This window comes from Crinia signifera, chromosome 1 (genome assembly GCF_055691185.1).
Source record: "Crinia signifera chromosome 1, ASM5569118v1, whole genome shotgun sequence".
Lineage (NCBI taxonomy): Eukaryota > Metazoa > Chordata > Amphibia > Anura > Myobatrachidae > Crinia > Crinia signifera.
Window position 1 is genome coordinate 290698016 of NC_139217.1, and position 15183 is coordinate 290713198.

The 15183-nt window shown below is 45.6% G+C and overlaps 1 protein-coding gene and 1 long non-coding RNA gene across 2 annotated transcripts in view; one reads left to right on the forward strand and one right to left on the reverse strand.

Moving 5' to 3' along the window:
- Nucleotides 1-272: 272 nt before the first annotated feature.
- On the reverse strand, nt 273-4354 carry LOC146028676 (uncharacterized). The gene is made up of 3 exons (XR_014455252.1): nt 3235-4354; nt 3083-3139; nt 273-925 (listed from the first exon to the last, which is right to left on the reverse strand). It is a non-coding gene; the product is annotated as an uncharacterized LOC146028676 (long non-coding RNA).
- A 996-nt stretch (nt 4355-5350) lies between these two features.
- Nucleotides 5351-15183, forward strand: part of PSIP1 (PC4 and SRSF1 interacting protein 1) — a 68439-nt gene continuing 58606 nt past the window's right edge. The window contains exon 1 of the mRNA XM_083185766.1: nt 5351-5648. The gene's annotated coding sequence lies outside the window, so the exon portion shown is untranslated. The remainder of the gene's footprint in view (nt 5649-15183) is intronic.

Below are 15183 nucleotides of genomic sequence, written 5' to 3' on the forward strand. Positions count from 1 at the left end.
ATATATTGGCTTCATAAATAAAAGTTTTTTTAAGTAAAAGAAGAAAAAACTTCTGGAACAATCTGTTAATTTTGAAAACCTGCGAACCCCATATAAAGAATAGCACATTAACCCAGCGCTGCAGATAATCCCTGTTTCTGCATAGAGATTGTCCATTGAAATAATCATTGATTGAATATTTTCACCTGGGATTCAGCAGCTGCAGGGGGAGAGCGCTTGAGACTGTGTGGACTGACTTTTTTAAAGAGAACCTTTGTCTCATACACCTCCTATGAGAGAAAGTTAAAGAGGATCATCCCACCAGAGGTCTTTCCTGGCCTCCATGTGGCCGATACAGATAGGCCAGCAACGCCACCCAGAACTGGTATGTGTGCCCACATTTTATCTACAACATACATTGCAATGTTTTATAACTGTAATGCTCTCTTGTAATGTTAGCATAACAATAGTGCTGCTGTGGAACTGCATATCCCAGCAAGGTCATTCTACATTAATTGAATGCTCATAGATAGAATTTGGTTATGATGCTGGGCCATATAGTTCCACGACTGCTGGTTTTGGACAAAAGTTTAGCAGTGTTTGTTACAGGTTAACATGCCTGTGGGCCCAAACATAGGTGTCATGTTAGTATAGCTTAAACGCCTACATACAGCAGAGTTGCGGCCAGTTTACAGTCAAAATAAATATTTATTGTATCAGTCAGTTATATTTAAAAAAATGTATTGCAATAAAAGGGGAAAAAATTTGTGTTGCCCATCACCCATGTAAGTATTTGTTGTTATTTGTAACATAAATAAACATGCTGTTAATAAATGCTGTCCATGCAAAGGTGTATAACGGCTGTCCATCATTTCTTTTGCAGATTATCCATCCTGAAGTGCTACCGCACCACAGCGCAACAGACCAATTGACGGCGATCCAGAGGCTGCAGGTAATGAAATAAAAAGGACACCATTACACATACAGCACACACACCCATGTCACATTCACAATATCCTACATTACATTAATCTGCTGCTGCTACATACCAACAGAAATGAATGTATCCAGACCCAGCCATCACACTTAGTAGCAATTTCAACTTTACATTAAGTCACGGGGTACATGTGTAAGTACATACTGTAATACCCATTGTTATGTGACATAACCCTCAAAACGGGATGCGGTTAATTTCCCGGCGGTCGGGATCCCGGCGGTCGGAATCCCGACACTGGAATCCCGACCGCCGAAATCCCGAAACTTTCTCCCTCCGTGGGTGTCCACGACACCCATAGAGGGAGAATAAAATAGCGTGCCGAGCGTAGCGAGGCACCGGGCCCGCTGCGTGGCGAGCGCAGCGAGCCCGCAAGGGGGGGCGATCCATGTCCCCCCCTTGTCGGGATTTCGGCGGTCGGGATTCCGACCGCCGGGATCCCGACCGCCGGGAAATCATATCGGATCCCTCAAAACACCTTAGTAACATCTAACTGCACACATACTGCACTAGTATGCTTCATTACTTACCAATTTATCTGTATCCACAGGAACATCACAATTCTTTCACCTGAAGAAATCATGACACAATCACCCCACACACCAACTACCGCTGCCGAATTAGCTAACTCTTTGCATAATTTTAAAAGTAAGCAGATAGAGTTTATGGCCATGCAAAGCCATCAAATTGGCAACATACAAGGGTACATCCGAAACTTGTTTCAGCAAGTGAAAAAATTGACCACCAGTGTACGTGTTGCTGTGGGCACACAAGTCCGGATGGCTACTACCCTGGACACCCGTATGGCAGACATTAGTATCAAATATACACACATAAAATTCTTTAGTGTTAAGTTTCCGCCTGGTATTAGTAATATGTTTAGGCAATTGGTCAATTAGAGACCCTTATTTTAGTATAAAACTCAGTGGTCCACTTTATGTTAACATCCACACTGTGGGTTGGTCCACACCTGTGATTTAAAGTCCAAAAAGTCTCTTGTAATGGGTGTGTGGCAAAATAGCAAGGATCAGTTATTAATTGATGGCTCACTTACGTTTGCAGATTTGTGCCTCCCTTGTATTTGCGGATGGCTTGATGTCCAAGGCTTGTTGGATTGCCGCTTAGGTGGAAAAGCCGGCTGGCACACTGAGGTTGAGTGAGCGATATCCACATATGCTCCGTGACTTGCTCAGCGTCTCCCCTCTGAGCCGCCGGGATAGGTAACCGGGTAAAGCTGCTTTGGCGTGATGGGGAGAATGGTCTAAGGTGCACCGAGCAGGAGGCTACTTGATATCGTGTGGAAGCCAAATTAGCAGCGCCTGCCGTTGTCTGCGTGCGCCGGTGCGAGTGTCTCCGTGCTGGGGGTTTAATTTTGTGCAATGTGCATGGTTGGTCAGTTCCCCCTGGATAGCTGCTTGTTAGGACAGGAGCTTGTGGTTCCTTAAAAGACGCGTTTCGCCGCACACTGGGCGGCTTTATCAATTGGGATGACTGACAGCCTGTCTTTGCTCTTATTTATGTCCATTCTGATTTATTTCAGGTGTTTATAATTAGGCTGGAGCCAATCGTGAGCTTTCAGATTTAGCATTGCCTTTATACGTATAATACAACATTTGTATTTTATTTTACCCTTATAAACAGTGCATTTGTAACTGAATTCATACATATTTATTGTTTATTATTTACACTGACAGGTATTATAATTTATAATGCAAAGGAGATTGGAACATGAAGACATAGTACTTTAATATTAAAGTACTATAGAAATAGTACTTTAATATTGTATTATAGGAGGAGAATAAACAGAAATAATATTAATGACAACATATTGGAGAATTTATCTAACGGTTCACATATATCATAGGAAGCCATATAGATTATATACTCTTTTGAGGTTTGCTTGTAAATGGAATAGGTCAACAATAGTGGTGTCAAACTCATGGCCCTCCAGTTGTTGTGGTAGTAAACATTCCACCATGCTCTGACACTAATTTGATAGAATGTATTGCTTAAAGTGTGTCAGGGCATGCTGGGACGTGTATTTCCACAACACCTGGAGACCCATGATTTTTACACCACTGGTATATAAGATGTGAATAATGTACTTACCAGCATGAACTCAGCAAGGGATAGCTCAGCTTCACCTGTAGGCCTCGGACTACTCCCCTAAATATTGTAGAAAATATATGGTATTTGGTATATTGTATATGAGGACACTTACAGCAAAGGTACATGTTAGTATAAAGTACACGTGTCATTACCTGAGAAGTAGCGCCTGATGATCTCTCTACGCATCAGATTCCCCCTCTGCATACTACCATAGGTGTGGTAGTTTCTGCTTCCTGCACGACTGCTGCATTGTAATCCTCCACATAGGATGGTTGGGACAGGGCTATGTTGTGTAACATGCAGCAAACCTGGATGATCATCACTACTTTTGCAGGGTGGTAAAGCAATATTCCTGATGACCTGTCCAAACACCTGAAATTACTTTTCAGCACTCCAAAGGTGTGTTCCACAACATTGTGAGTGGCAATGTGTGCTTCGTTATAGCGGTGCTGTGCAGGGCCTTCTGGGGATCGCAGAGGTGTCATGAGCCACGGTCATGTGTATGCGAGCCGCATGCAAGGGGATGGGTTCGCATACACATCCCCTCAGGCTCTGGGGACGGGGGCTGTTATTTTGGCCGGGTGGCATTTACCTGTTCACTAGGCTACAATTACAAGCAACCTAGTGAACAGGCCTGAATCAGGCCCAAGGTAATGAAGTTAATTGTGTTTGATTTAAACAATTTGACTGAATGTCTTTGTGCTTTTACCTGGGTTTGTGAGCAAACTGCTGATTGTCGTTTGCTCTCATCTAGTACCAGATTTTCAGTCCAACCAACTAGTTGATTGAAAGTTGGTCTAGTGCAGTGGTTCCCAGGGGTGCCTCAAGACACTTGCAGGGTTGTCCAGGACCAGTACAAATTATTTATGGTCAATTTAATAGGCTAATCCAGTGGCAACCAATCTTGTCCCTCACCTCATACTTGAAATTAAGGCTGATATAAACACAATTTAGTTAAAAAAATATTTTGAAATGTCACAATAAGAAACTTTGGCCTAGGGGCAGGGCTGGATTAAGGTTTGTGGGGATCAGGGCAACAAACTTGTGGAGGCTCCTATCAAATATAACCGATATGTCTGACGGGACACAGCTCAAAGCCTGCTGCCAGTCAGTCACACACTGCCAGCGCCACTGAGGAAGGAGCTGACGCCTCACTCTCAGCTCCTGGACATCACAGGAATCCCATGGGCCAAGGTGGTGAAATGGTAGAGACTAGGGGGGAAATTTAGTAAAGGAAATTTGTAAAAAAAATAGGTGTATTTGTATCCAGAAATACACTTTTTTTTTGACATTTACTATCCCGAAAATACGGAAATTCGTAGTCGTATTGATGTGCTATCAATATGAATTGCCGTATTTTCGGGATAGTAAATGTCAAAAAGAAGTGTATTTCTGGATACAAATACACCTATTTTTTTACAAATTTCCTTTAGTAAATTTCCCCCTAGATCCCCTTCAGTTTTGATTATAGGATGTGATATTCAGTGAGGGCGGAAGTTGTTAGATGCCCTCACAACGTTTTTTATTTTATCTGTAATGCACATACTGTAGGTGTAGGTAATTTTGCTTTATTTTAGCTGCATTGTACACTCGCACGCTTCGGGCACGGTGGCTCGCTTCGCTCGCCACAGATTTATATTCCCCCTCCAGGTATACGTGGACCCAGGGCATGATGGGAAAATTGTCAAAACCGAAGGGGATCTAGACACCACTGTGGTGAAATCCCGTGAGAGGCTGACAGTGACTTCACCAGCACCTTGGTGGGTGGTGCCACCAACAGCTGCGTAGCGATGAAATCAGAGACACGGCTGTATCATGCTGTGCTCCGATAGCACTAGCAGCTTATGCGATTCTGTGAATCTGAAAAAGTGTGTTTGCACCCCGGGACACCACCATTGTCCCCCTCCTTAGCTCCAGCCATGCCTAGGGGTGCCATAAAAAAAGATTCTGCTACTCTTGTGCATGGCTAGCATTTGACAAGTGCATACAGGCAGCATGGTAATACTGATGGACCCCCTGACAGATCACGGGTGAATAAAACACCACAATTTGGAGCAACAGAAAAAAAATAAACATTGAAATGTCTCCACAAGGTGATACGGACGTCAACAAGGCCAGAGACAACACTGGCTTGGTGCTGCCATGTCCCCGGTCCCAGCGCCGGAGCAGAGCCGCCAGGCAGCAGCAGCTTTCTTTTCATTGTGGCAGAGGGCGGGCGCTGGAGCCGGGCCGCACCACTTCCGCGGAATAGGGGACCGTGCACAGGCCAGCAGATGTCGCAGTCACGTTCCCGGCTTCCCGCTAACATACGTGTTCCCTTAGCAGCTGCGGCGGCGCCGTTTCCGCTCCCGGAGCCTGTCGCTGGCCGTGGGTGTGCGGGGTTAGGAGGACGGGGCTTTTGGCGGGATTTGTATCAGCGACCGCTTCCCCTGTGCGGCTGCTGCTGCTGGGAGTCAGCCTGAGGAGGAGGGAGGCTGATTGCAGGAGGGAGAGGAATCAGTGGGCTGGGGGTGTATAGTCTGCTGCTGCTGCTGCTGCTGCTGCTGAGAGATAATAACACCACCAGGTAAGAGCCTGTGGCATGGCACTGTATAAGCCGCATCGGGCACAGCGACCACCCTTGTCACACACACGCTGCACTCTTCACTGTGACCGGTGTACGCACTTTTCTGTCATTGTTTGTTTGTGTTCTATTTAGAGAATAGCCATCATGTGTGGATGAGTAACGTGCGCTTGCAGAACATGCGCCGCCTCTGCAGCCTGTGCTCTGTGACTGTGCAGCAGCAGAAGGGGGAGTGGGAGACATACATTGCACATCAGGCTGGTCGCAGCGTGTGGCAGGGGGATTTGGAAACATTGCATTTTCATGATCTGTGCAAACCCCTTGCCCACATTAATCCACCCACCGCACTCACTCTCCTAGATCTGAGATGCAGTATGGTATGTCCCCATATTGTTGAAATAAAAAAATCATAAGAGCTCTGCACTGATCATCATTCACCATATTAAATACAGGTCTATGTATATTTTATGTGTTGCACTAGTTATAGGCTGCACTACAAGGCACAGGCAGCCTGTCACTGGGGTTGCATGCTACAAACGTGCACAAGTTAGCAGTGGCTCCATGCCAGCTTTGTCTTCTGAGTGTGTGTGTATGTGTTTTTTGTGTGTGTCATTTTAATTTATTTGTAGTGTTGTCCTCTAGGGGATTTAGAAATCCTCCTTAACCTTTACAGTTAACTCCTGTAGGTACTTATGTAGTAGCCGGGCGCCCAATTTGCATACGTACGCACCGTAGTGAAATCGCAGCGCATTGCATGCGCTTTTTTGCATGCGATCGCATGTGATGAGATTTTCCTATGCAATTTATTCACTGCTCTCTGGCCTTGGGCAGTGTGATGAGATTGCATCGCACCTCGCGCAAAATCGCATTTGATCGCATGCTATTTTATAGGGTGCGATGCCACTTAATGTACTATACACTTGTATGACATCCAATGGGACTTAGGCACCCCCCCACTATCCACGCCACCCCTAAGCGTGGTGAGCACAGCGGAACGCGTCCTCCCGACCTTTTCATACCCTCCCAACCAAAAGGTCAGGAGGACGTGTTCCGCAGCCCCTCGCGGGGCTCGCGGCGCTTGCCACGCTTCGGGGTTGCATGGATAGTGGGGGGGGTGCACGTTCACGTATCGCAAGCAGAAAGTCTTGGCTGCCTTGACTATATAGTGCAGATCTACACTATATAGTCAAAGTTGTATGCAGATCGCATGCATGCCATGCAATGTGATCAGATCGCATCAGGATCTCTTCGCATGGTACTCGCACCATGTATACACAGCATTACTTTCACTTTGTTTTACATCTGGCAAGTTAGGTTTATTTTATTTTTATACAGCACTGAAAGGTGTATGCACTGAAAAAAATAATTGAAGCTGCACATTTATTGTCATACGTCTCAGCTAGGATAACCATTTTTTTCTACTTGATTATCCCCATTATGTACTAAATGTGTTTTGCCAGAATAGCATGAACAGCTGTCCCTGCAAGAAATCTGTGTACAGACTCGGTATACATATTGAGTGATGTTAATGAAGGATGGAACGATTGCTGTTTTTCGTTAGCATGTTTTAGGATGCTAGCGAAATCATCTGGTTTGATGTGCAGTACATCAAACCTGATGGCATAGCTAGTGACCATGCGCACGTGCATATTGGGCATACACTCTTTCCGATATGCACCAAATTGATCTTTGGTCTGCAGTGGTGGTTAGCCTTTTTTAGGAGATTTCTATGAAGAAAAAAAATGTTATTAGGCTGTTGATAAAATAATGCAGAAACTGCAGTTGTCTAATGAGAAAACCATTTACTGAAGCTTTAATACACTACAGTGCACTTATAGTAGTGCCATCTTGCGCACAATGGCTGCATAATTGGGCAGTAGAGCAACCCTTTAGTTAAGTATGTTTGTTGGCATATGGGTACAAGTTGCAGTGGAAATGGCAGTCCCAGAAACTGGAACTCCCCCAACATACCCTGCTGATGAAAGCCCCCTGTCACCACCCAGGAACACCTGCAGAAACCATTGGGACACGTGTAGATTTAAAACAACGGCACTTGTACCTGATGATTTAAATGCATCTACTTCTGAATCAGGCCCATTATGCCACTGATCCAATAATCCTTTTCTAATTTGAAGGCCATCCTTACTTTGTAAAATTGTAACCAAATAAAAAGATAACATTATTAATATCGTTTTCTACCTTAATCGTTACCATTTTAATTTTAAGACCACTATAGTCAAAATAATAAAATGTAATGTTAAAATTGGGGGTGACTTCTGGTGCCCACACATGTTAAGATTACTTTTAATTATAAGGCCATTTCCAACCATTCGTAAAGACCAATGTGTGGACATAATGGCGATCGGATGCAGGAGCCAATAGGTCGTTCATCGAGCCTGCTGATCCGTTCAGCAGGTGGAAAGATGAACAACCCATCTTGCATGGCCACATGGTTCCTTGCATGATGAAAAATGTGGCCATGTCCCAGCACCGGCATCTCCCATGCCCCTGCTGCTGGCAGCCAGAGAGAGAGGCTGGCCATGGGCAGGAAATTTCGTAACTCATATTCAAACAAATAGAGTGGCCGCTGACTGGCTGAGAGAGTTCCCTCAGCCAATCAGCAGCCAACCCTATTATTTATTTATTAAAAGTTATTTATATCGTGCACACATATTCCTCAGCACTTTACAGAGAATATTTGAGTGGAGCTTACAATCTATATTCCCTACCACATGTACACGCACACCCAGACATTCTAGGGTTAATTTAGTTGGGAGCCAATTAACCTACCAGTATATTTTTAGAATGTGGGAGAAAACCGGAGTACCCAGAGGAAATCCACACAAGCATGGGAAAAATATACAAACTCCGTACAGTTAGGGCTATGGTGGGAATCAATCCCATGACCTCAGTGCTGTGAGGCTGTAATGCTAACCATTACATCATCCGTTCTGCCCCGCCAAAGGAATAGGAGTTTCTTCTTCAGGGTTCCTGGGGCCCACAAGGTTACCATCGGTGTTGTAGGCGGGCACCAATTCTCCAAAGCTTTAGGCTTCCCATCATGGCTGGCCTCCCCTATAACTCTACAGTACCTCCATGCTAGGTCACTCAGTTTTTTGTTGGTGCTTGCAGGAAGCATGAACACTAGTTTTTTTTTTTCTCCTAGGATTGCCTGGAGCAATCCCAAACTTTTTCTGTTTTTTACTTTTTCCACTGTGCGGATAGTTCTGGAAGTCATAGTGACTCCAGTGCTATGGCTCCATCACCCCCGCTGGGGTCCATCACCTTCTGGCACCCCCAGGGGTGCACACAGGCAGAGTGGACGGGAGAGGAGCCCAGCGCAGCACCACCGGGTACCATTTACTTCCAAAACAGTGTGGCCGGATCTTGGGGCTCCCTCAGAGGCTCTGGCAGCCAACTACTCATCGCTGTACAGACTCGAGGAAAGCTGGGCACTGTCTCTCCTGTAAAACCATTGCCTGCTGACAGATTTTTACTGCACTCACTGTCCTACCCTGCTACTGGCATATGGTGTAGTTGACAGAGTGAAATTTACAGTAGCTTGTACTTTATGTTGTACTGTTATATCTACTGTGTGTGTGACTGCTTGTGCTGACTTACTGTACTGCATTTCTCCTGTGTATATTTATTTATTAACAGTTTCTTATATAGCACAGCAGATTCTATTGCGTTTTACAATTGTAAACAGAGATAAAACAAACTGGGTAAGAGGGCCTTGTTGCAAGCTTATAATCTATAGGGACTCCTATCATTGTGTTCACCTGAGACCAGGTGTATTCAGGGTTCGCAAATACGCGCTATAGCGCGTATTTTACCCCAAATCATCAAGCATCTCTCCTTCCCCTTCCTATGTCACTGTGACTGGGCTCTCAGCTAATCATTGCTTGTGGGCCGCCAGCCAATCAGGAGCCAGCCCGCAAGGTATGATTGCCTGGCGGCCCGGACACATATTGGTGGAGCGGTTAAACTTAGTCACACTAATCTTGGGTCACTGTCAAGGCATAGAACCTCACGGATGGCCAGTTCCTCTGTTGTTTCTGACATGTCTAGTAAACAGGAACACCAACAAGCAGATTTCCCACTACTGCGTTAGTGTACTTAATGCGCAGCGGGACTATATGATCAGGACATTGGGCCTTATACTGGTTCACTCTTTCTGACAAAATCCTTCTTAGATGGACAAAACCATGTGCACTGCAGGGGGGCAGATGTAACATGTGCAGAGAGAATTAGATTTGTTGAGTTATTTTGTTTCTGTGCAGGGAAATGACTTTATTTTTACACTGCAATATAGATCTCACTTTGAAGTAAAACCCCACCCAAATCTAATTCTCTCTGCACAAGTAACATCTGCCCCACCTGCAGTGCACATGGTTTTGTCCATCTAAGAAGGATTTTGTCAGAGTGAACTAGAATAAGGCCCATTGTGCATGATGGCCTCAGTGCTAATTGTCATATTCCTGCAGGCCCCTCTGACCCTGTAGAAGCCTCTATGGACTGCCTTTACTCAGTTATTGGGTACATTGGTGGACTGTCTGACACCCATCGCAGGTCCTGCCCCCCCCCCATCCAATTGCGCAAATTACTCCACTGTGGGTGGATTCATTGTCTAATACAATGCAATCATTGACTCAGTCCCTGGCTTCTCAAAAGATACCCACCTATAAAAAATTGCACATTGTACTAGAATTACACCAAAGCATGCATCTAGCCATTGTCATGCTCTGCTATGCCCATTACATATTCTTTTGTGATGACAATTACACATTATACCACACACCATAATGCCCATTACACATGATGGCATACACCATAATACCCATTACACATGATGGCATACACGGAAAGTTCTCAGTGGCATGTCAATGCGATGGGGGGCAGCATAAGGGCGCTCAGTGCCACACACACATAAAGGGCAGGGTGCATTAAGAGGTTTTAAAAAAGGGAAGGGTGCGGCACCCTGCAAAAGAAGCTTATAGGGAACACTACTCACCTACTGTGCAGGGTTCCAAATGGCCTAAGAAGACATTGTCCCCTCAGTCAACTTTATTGGCGGATACTGCTGAGTCATCTGGGGCAGAGGACAGAGGAGAATAGATCTACTGTGGCAAATGTTACTGTACTTATAACCGCAATACTGAAAAAGACAAGCCAGCGCCAGTAGCAAAGAAAGTGGATGTGTTTAAGTCACATAAAGTGGGTAGATCTGAGTTTCCACGCTCTGATAACCTTATGGGGGTGAGAATAGAAATCAAACTCCGTGGAACAAATTCCCAGTGCCTAAAAGGGTAATCTCCCAGTATCCTCTCACAGGGTAGGATTGCAAGCTATGGGAGAATCTACCTCCGGTGGACTCAAGTGTGACCATCCTGGTTAAACCCTCTGTTTTACCTGTCACTTCAACAGCTTCTCTTAAGGATGTGACTGACCAACTCTTGGAACAGTGTCTTAAGTCAGTGCTTAGCCTAACCGTTGTGGTTAACAGGCCTACTATTGCTGCGTTTTTGGCAGCAAGAGCCGTACAGGATTGGGTTAAGGTTATTGAGGCTGAACTGCTGGAGGATGTGTTAGAGGAATGCAATATGTGTTTGTTTCACATTAAAGAGGCTGTGCCATACATCATTGAGGCCTTGATGGATGCTGGTAAATTAATTGCCAACTACTCAGCGGTCTCGGTTCTGGCTAGATGCATGCTTTGGTTGCATTCGTGAACATAGAATCCAAGCGTGCTTTAGAGGTGTTACCCTTCTCGGGGGAAGTGCTAAATAAGATTGTAGCCTCTCTGGCAGCGGCCAAGACAGCTTGTCTTTTTGTCTGCTACTTTTCCTCACCAGGCAAAAAGTACTACTTTTTGTCCCTCTGGAAAAAGCAAGGGACAGGTGTTTGGCAGACAAGCTGGGCCGGCACAGTCAGCCAAGCCTAAGTCTAGACAACCCTCGGCAGCTAGACAGGCCACTCCTAAGCCTGACAAACACTGCCTCATGGGGTGGGCTTCCCTCTGGGGGACCGCAGGGTGGGAGGCCGAGTTCTCTTCTATGCACAGGAATGGCTCAGGACTATGTCTGATGCTTGAGTGAGAGAAGTTGTGACCCATGGGTACGTTGTGTCTCATCAGTTCTTCCCAATAAAGCAAGTAGTCGAATCCTTACTACAGTCCAGGGTGATGATACCAGCGCCCCTGCACCAGTGAGGATAGGGGTATTATTTGACCCTATTCTTGGTGCCCAAACCAAATGGGTCATGCAGACCCATACTGAACTTGAAATCTCTAAACAAATTTGTAAAGGTGTCAAATTTCCGTATGGAAACATTGAGATCCATAATCCTGCCAATGGAACTAGGGGATTATATGGTATCCTTAGATGTCCAAGATGCATATCTGTATGTCCCCATTGCTCAGTCACATCAGCAGTTCCTTCGCTTTGCCATTCTGTCTCAGCATTACCAGTTTCAGGCCCTCCCAATCGGGTTGGCCACGGCACTGAGGGTCTAAATTGGAAGAAATGTGCTCTGGTTCTGTCCAGGCTCTTTTCGGTTCCGCAGTGGGTTCTCCTAACCACAGACGCAAGTCTGCAGGGTTGGCGAGCCGTAGTGGAGTTCCAGTCCTTGGAAGGCAAGTTGTCTCTGGCCAAATCCAAATTATCAATTAACATACTAGAACTGAGAGTTGTCTTCAACGCACTACAGTTGTCAAAGGCTCTACTGCAGGGAAGGCCGGTTCAGGTTCAATCAGACAACACCACCATGGTGGTGTACATAAATCACTAGGGCGGTACAAAGATTGTAAAAGCCATGAAGGAAGTCTCCAAGATACTTCAGTGGGCTTAGCTGGTGTTCATTCTAGCACCCGCCAACTTTGAAAACCCATGTAGTTCCTCTTCCCTGCCTGGGGTGTCGCTGTCTGCTGTGGTGGTTCTAGCACAGGTCTGGTTTGCATATCAGTGCTGATATACAGACCACACTGTGCTAGAAGCACTACAGCAGACAGCGACACTCCAGGCAGGGAAGAGGAAATACATGGGTTTTCAAAGTTGGCGGGTGCTAGAATGAACACTATTAGCGTTATGCACCAGCCATCTCAGCAGTATTTCTCCCAGGGATTCTAAATTGGGAGACTGACTTCTTAAGTTGCCAAGATGTGCACTCGGGAGAGTGGTCTCTTCACCCAGAGGTGCTTCTGCTAATAACCGAGAGATGGGGCACGCCAGACGTGGATCTCAAGGCATCTCGCTGCAACCACATGGTGCCGCTGTTCGGGGCCAGGGATTATTGAGCCGTGTTCACGGATGCTCTGTCAATACCATGGAATTTCCATATTCCTTATGCCTTTCCACCAGTGTCACTTCTTTGTGTGCTCAGGAAACTTAAATAAGAAGGGGGAAGCTTAATCCTATCATCCCCAGCGTGGCCCAGGAGACACCGGTTTGTAGATCTTCTTCATCTACCCGTAGTGCCACCATTTTGGCTGCCTCCATGTCGGGATCTGCTCAGTCAAGGCCCTTGCTTATATCCGGACGTGAATCGCTTAACTTTGATGGTGCAGAGCTTGAGACTAGGAGTAAGGGTTTCTCCGACAAGGTAGCTAAGACTATGATTCAGACTCGTAAGCCGGCTTCAGTGTGCAATCTTCTATCGGGTGTGGCACACCTATTTCTCTTGGTTTTGGAGCTAAAGGCTTCGATACCAAGCAGTTGTTTTTGAGAATGTTGGCCTTACAGAGCGGCCTAGATAAGGGCTTGCGTCTGGGGGTTTCAGAGACAACGTGCATCATTGCCAGATGTGCGTACTTTCTTTCAGGGGTACTAAGGATCTAAACCACCGTACTCTCCTCCAGTTGCTCCTTGGGATCTTTCGTGGTCCTTAAGGCACTGTCTGAACCACCGTTTGAGCCTTTGTCCTTGGTTGTGTTGAAATGGCTTACATCTAAGGTGGTGTTTTTGATGGCTATAGCCTCAGCTAGGAGGGTGTAAGTTTTGGGGGCTTTATCCTGTCGCTCCTCATTCTTGGTGTTCCATCAGTACAGGGCTATCCTGCGGACAAAGCCATCACATTTACCTAAAGTAGTCTCACAATTTAATGTTAATCAGGAGATTTGTGGTACTGTCATTTTGCTCTTCGAAACTGACTACCAAAGAGAAGTCTTTGGATGTGGCATGGGCTCTTAAAATCTATGGGAGTTGCAACGAATCTATCAGACAATCATATTCACGGTTTGTGTTGTATGGTTTCCACAAAAGAGGATGGCCAGCTCACAAGCAAACTTTGGCTCGCTGGATTAGACTGGTCAAGGCTCATGCATATGAGAAGGCTGACCTATCCTTGCCTACTTCGATTTCAGCATACTCCACCAGGTCTGTTGGTCCATCATGGGCTGCACATCGTGGCTTTTCTGCTGAAAAGCAACGTGGTCCTTGGTCCATATGTTTCTGAGGTTCTGTGCCTTTGATACATTTGCTTCCCAAGATGCTGCATTTGGGTGTCAGGTACTTATGATCCCCCAGGTGTCTTCCCACCCTTAAATTGTACGGCTTTGGGACAACCCTAATGTTAACCCTGTGGGCCCCAGGAACCCTGAAGAAGAAAATGGAAGTTATGGTAAACCTACCTTCAGTTAACTCCTTCTTCAAGGTTCCTGGGCCCACAGGGTGTCCACCCTGAACGCGCCTGTTGTAAATTTTGCGACCTTGGTCATCCTTCCCTTTCCTCTATATATGAGTGAATGTATACCATGTATATAATCTGTATTCTGTCCTTCTGCTTCATGCTACGACTTTTAACTAAACTGAGTGACCTAGCTTGTAGACGGGGTTATAGGGGAGAGGAGCCAGACATGATGGAAAGCCTAAAGCTTTGGAGAATTGGTGCCCAGTCCTCTGGATCCGCCTACAACCCTGATGTTAACCCTGTGGGGCTCAGGAAACTCGAAGAAAGCGAGTTAACCGAAGGTAGGTTTACCATGACTCCCATTTTTTAAATCTCCTCCCTGCCACTGGCATCTCTCACTTCTGCCAGCGGCTGGGGTGCAGTGGCGCGGGAAGCCCAAACTCCCCTGATCATGGCCACACAGAACGATTGAGTAAATCCTCTAACTGTGTGGCCATGATCAGGGTTGTTCTGGATTTCAAGGGAAATTGTATAGATATCTGATGGTTCCCACACACAAATAGATATTGGATCCAAACACTGTTAAACCAAGACTTATGTTTAGAAGAAATGTATTTTTAGAATAAGTCCTGTCTAATATTTTACTGTAAATTTGGTGTTGCTATTACAAAATTCCTACAAGTAGTCTGCAGCAAATAAAATTTTAATTGGTAATAAAACATTGAAGGACAAGTGTGGTGGCAATACGCTATTAGATCAGTTGCCATCAGACAAACAGATATTTTACTTGACATTGCCTGTTCTGTACGCATTTGGGATTTTTTGAAATGCCTAACAGATCAATAATTGTTGATTATCCGGATCAGCAGAAAAACAACTGATTGGGGATGTAATTGCTCACTGAGCACTTTAA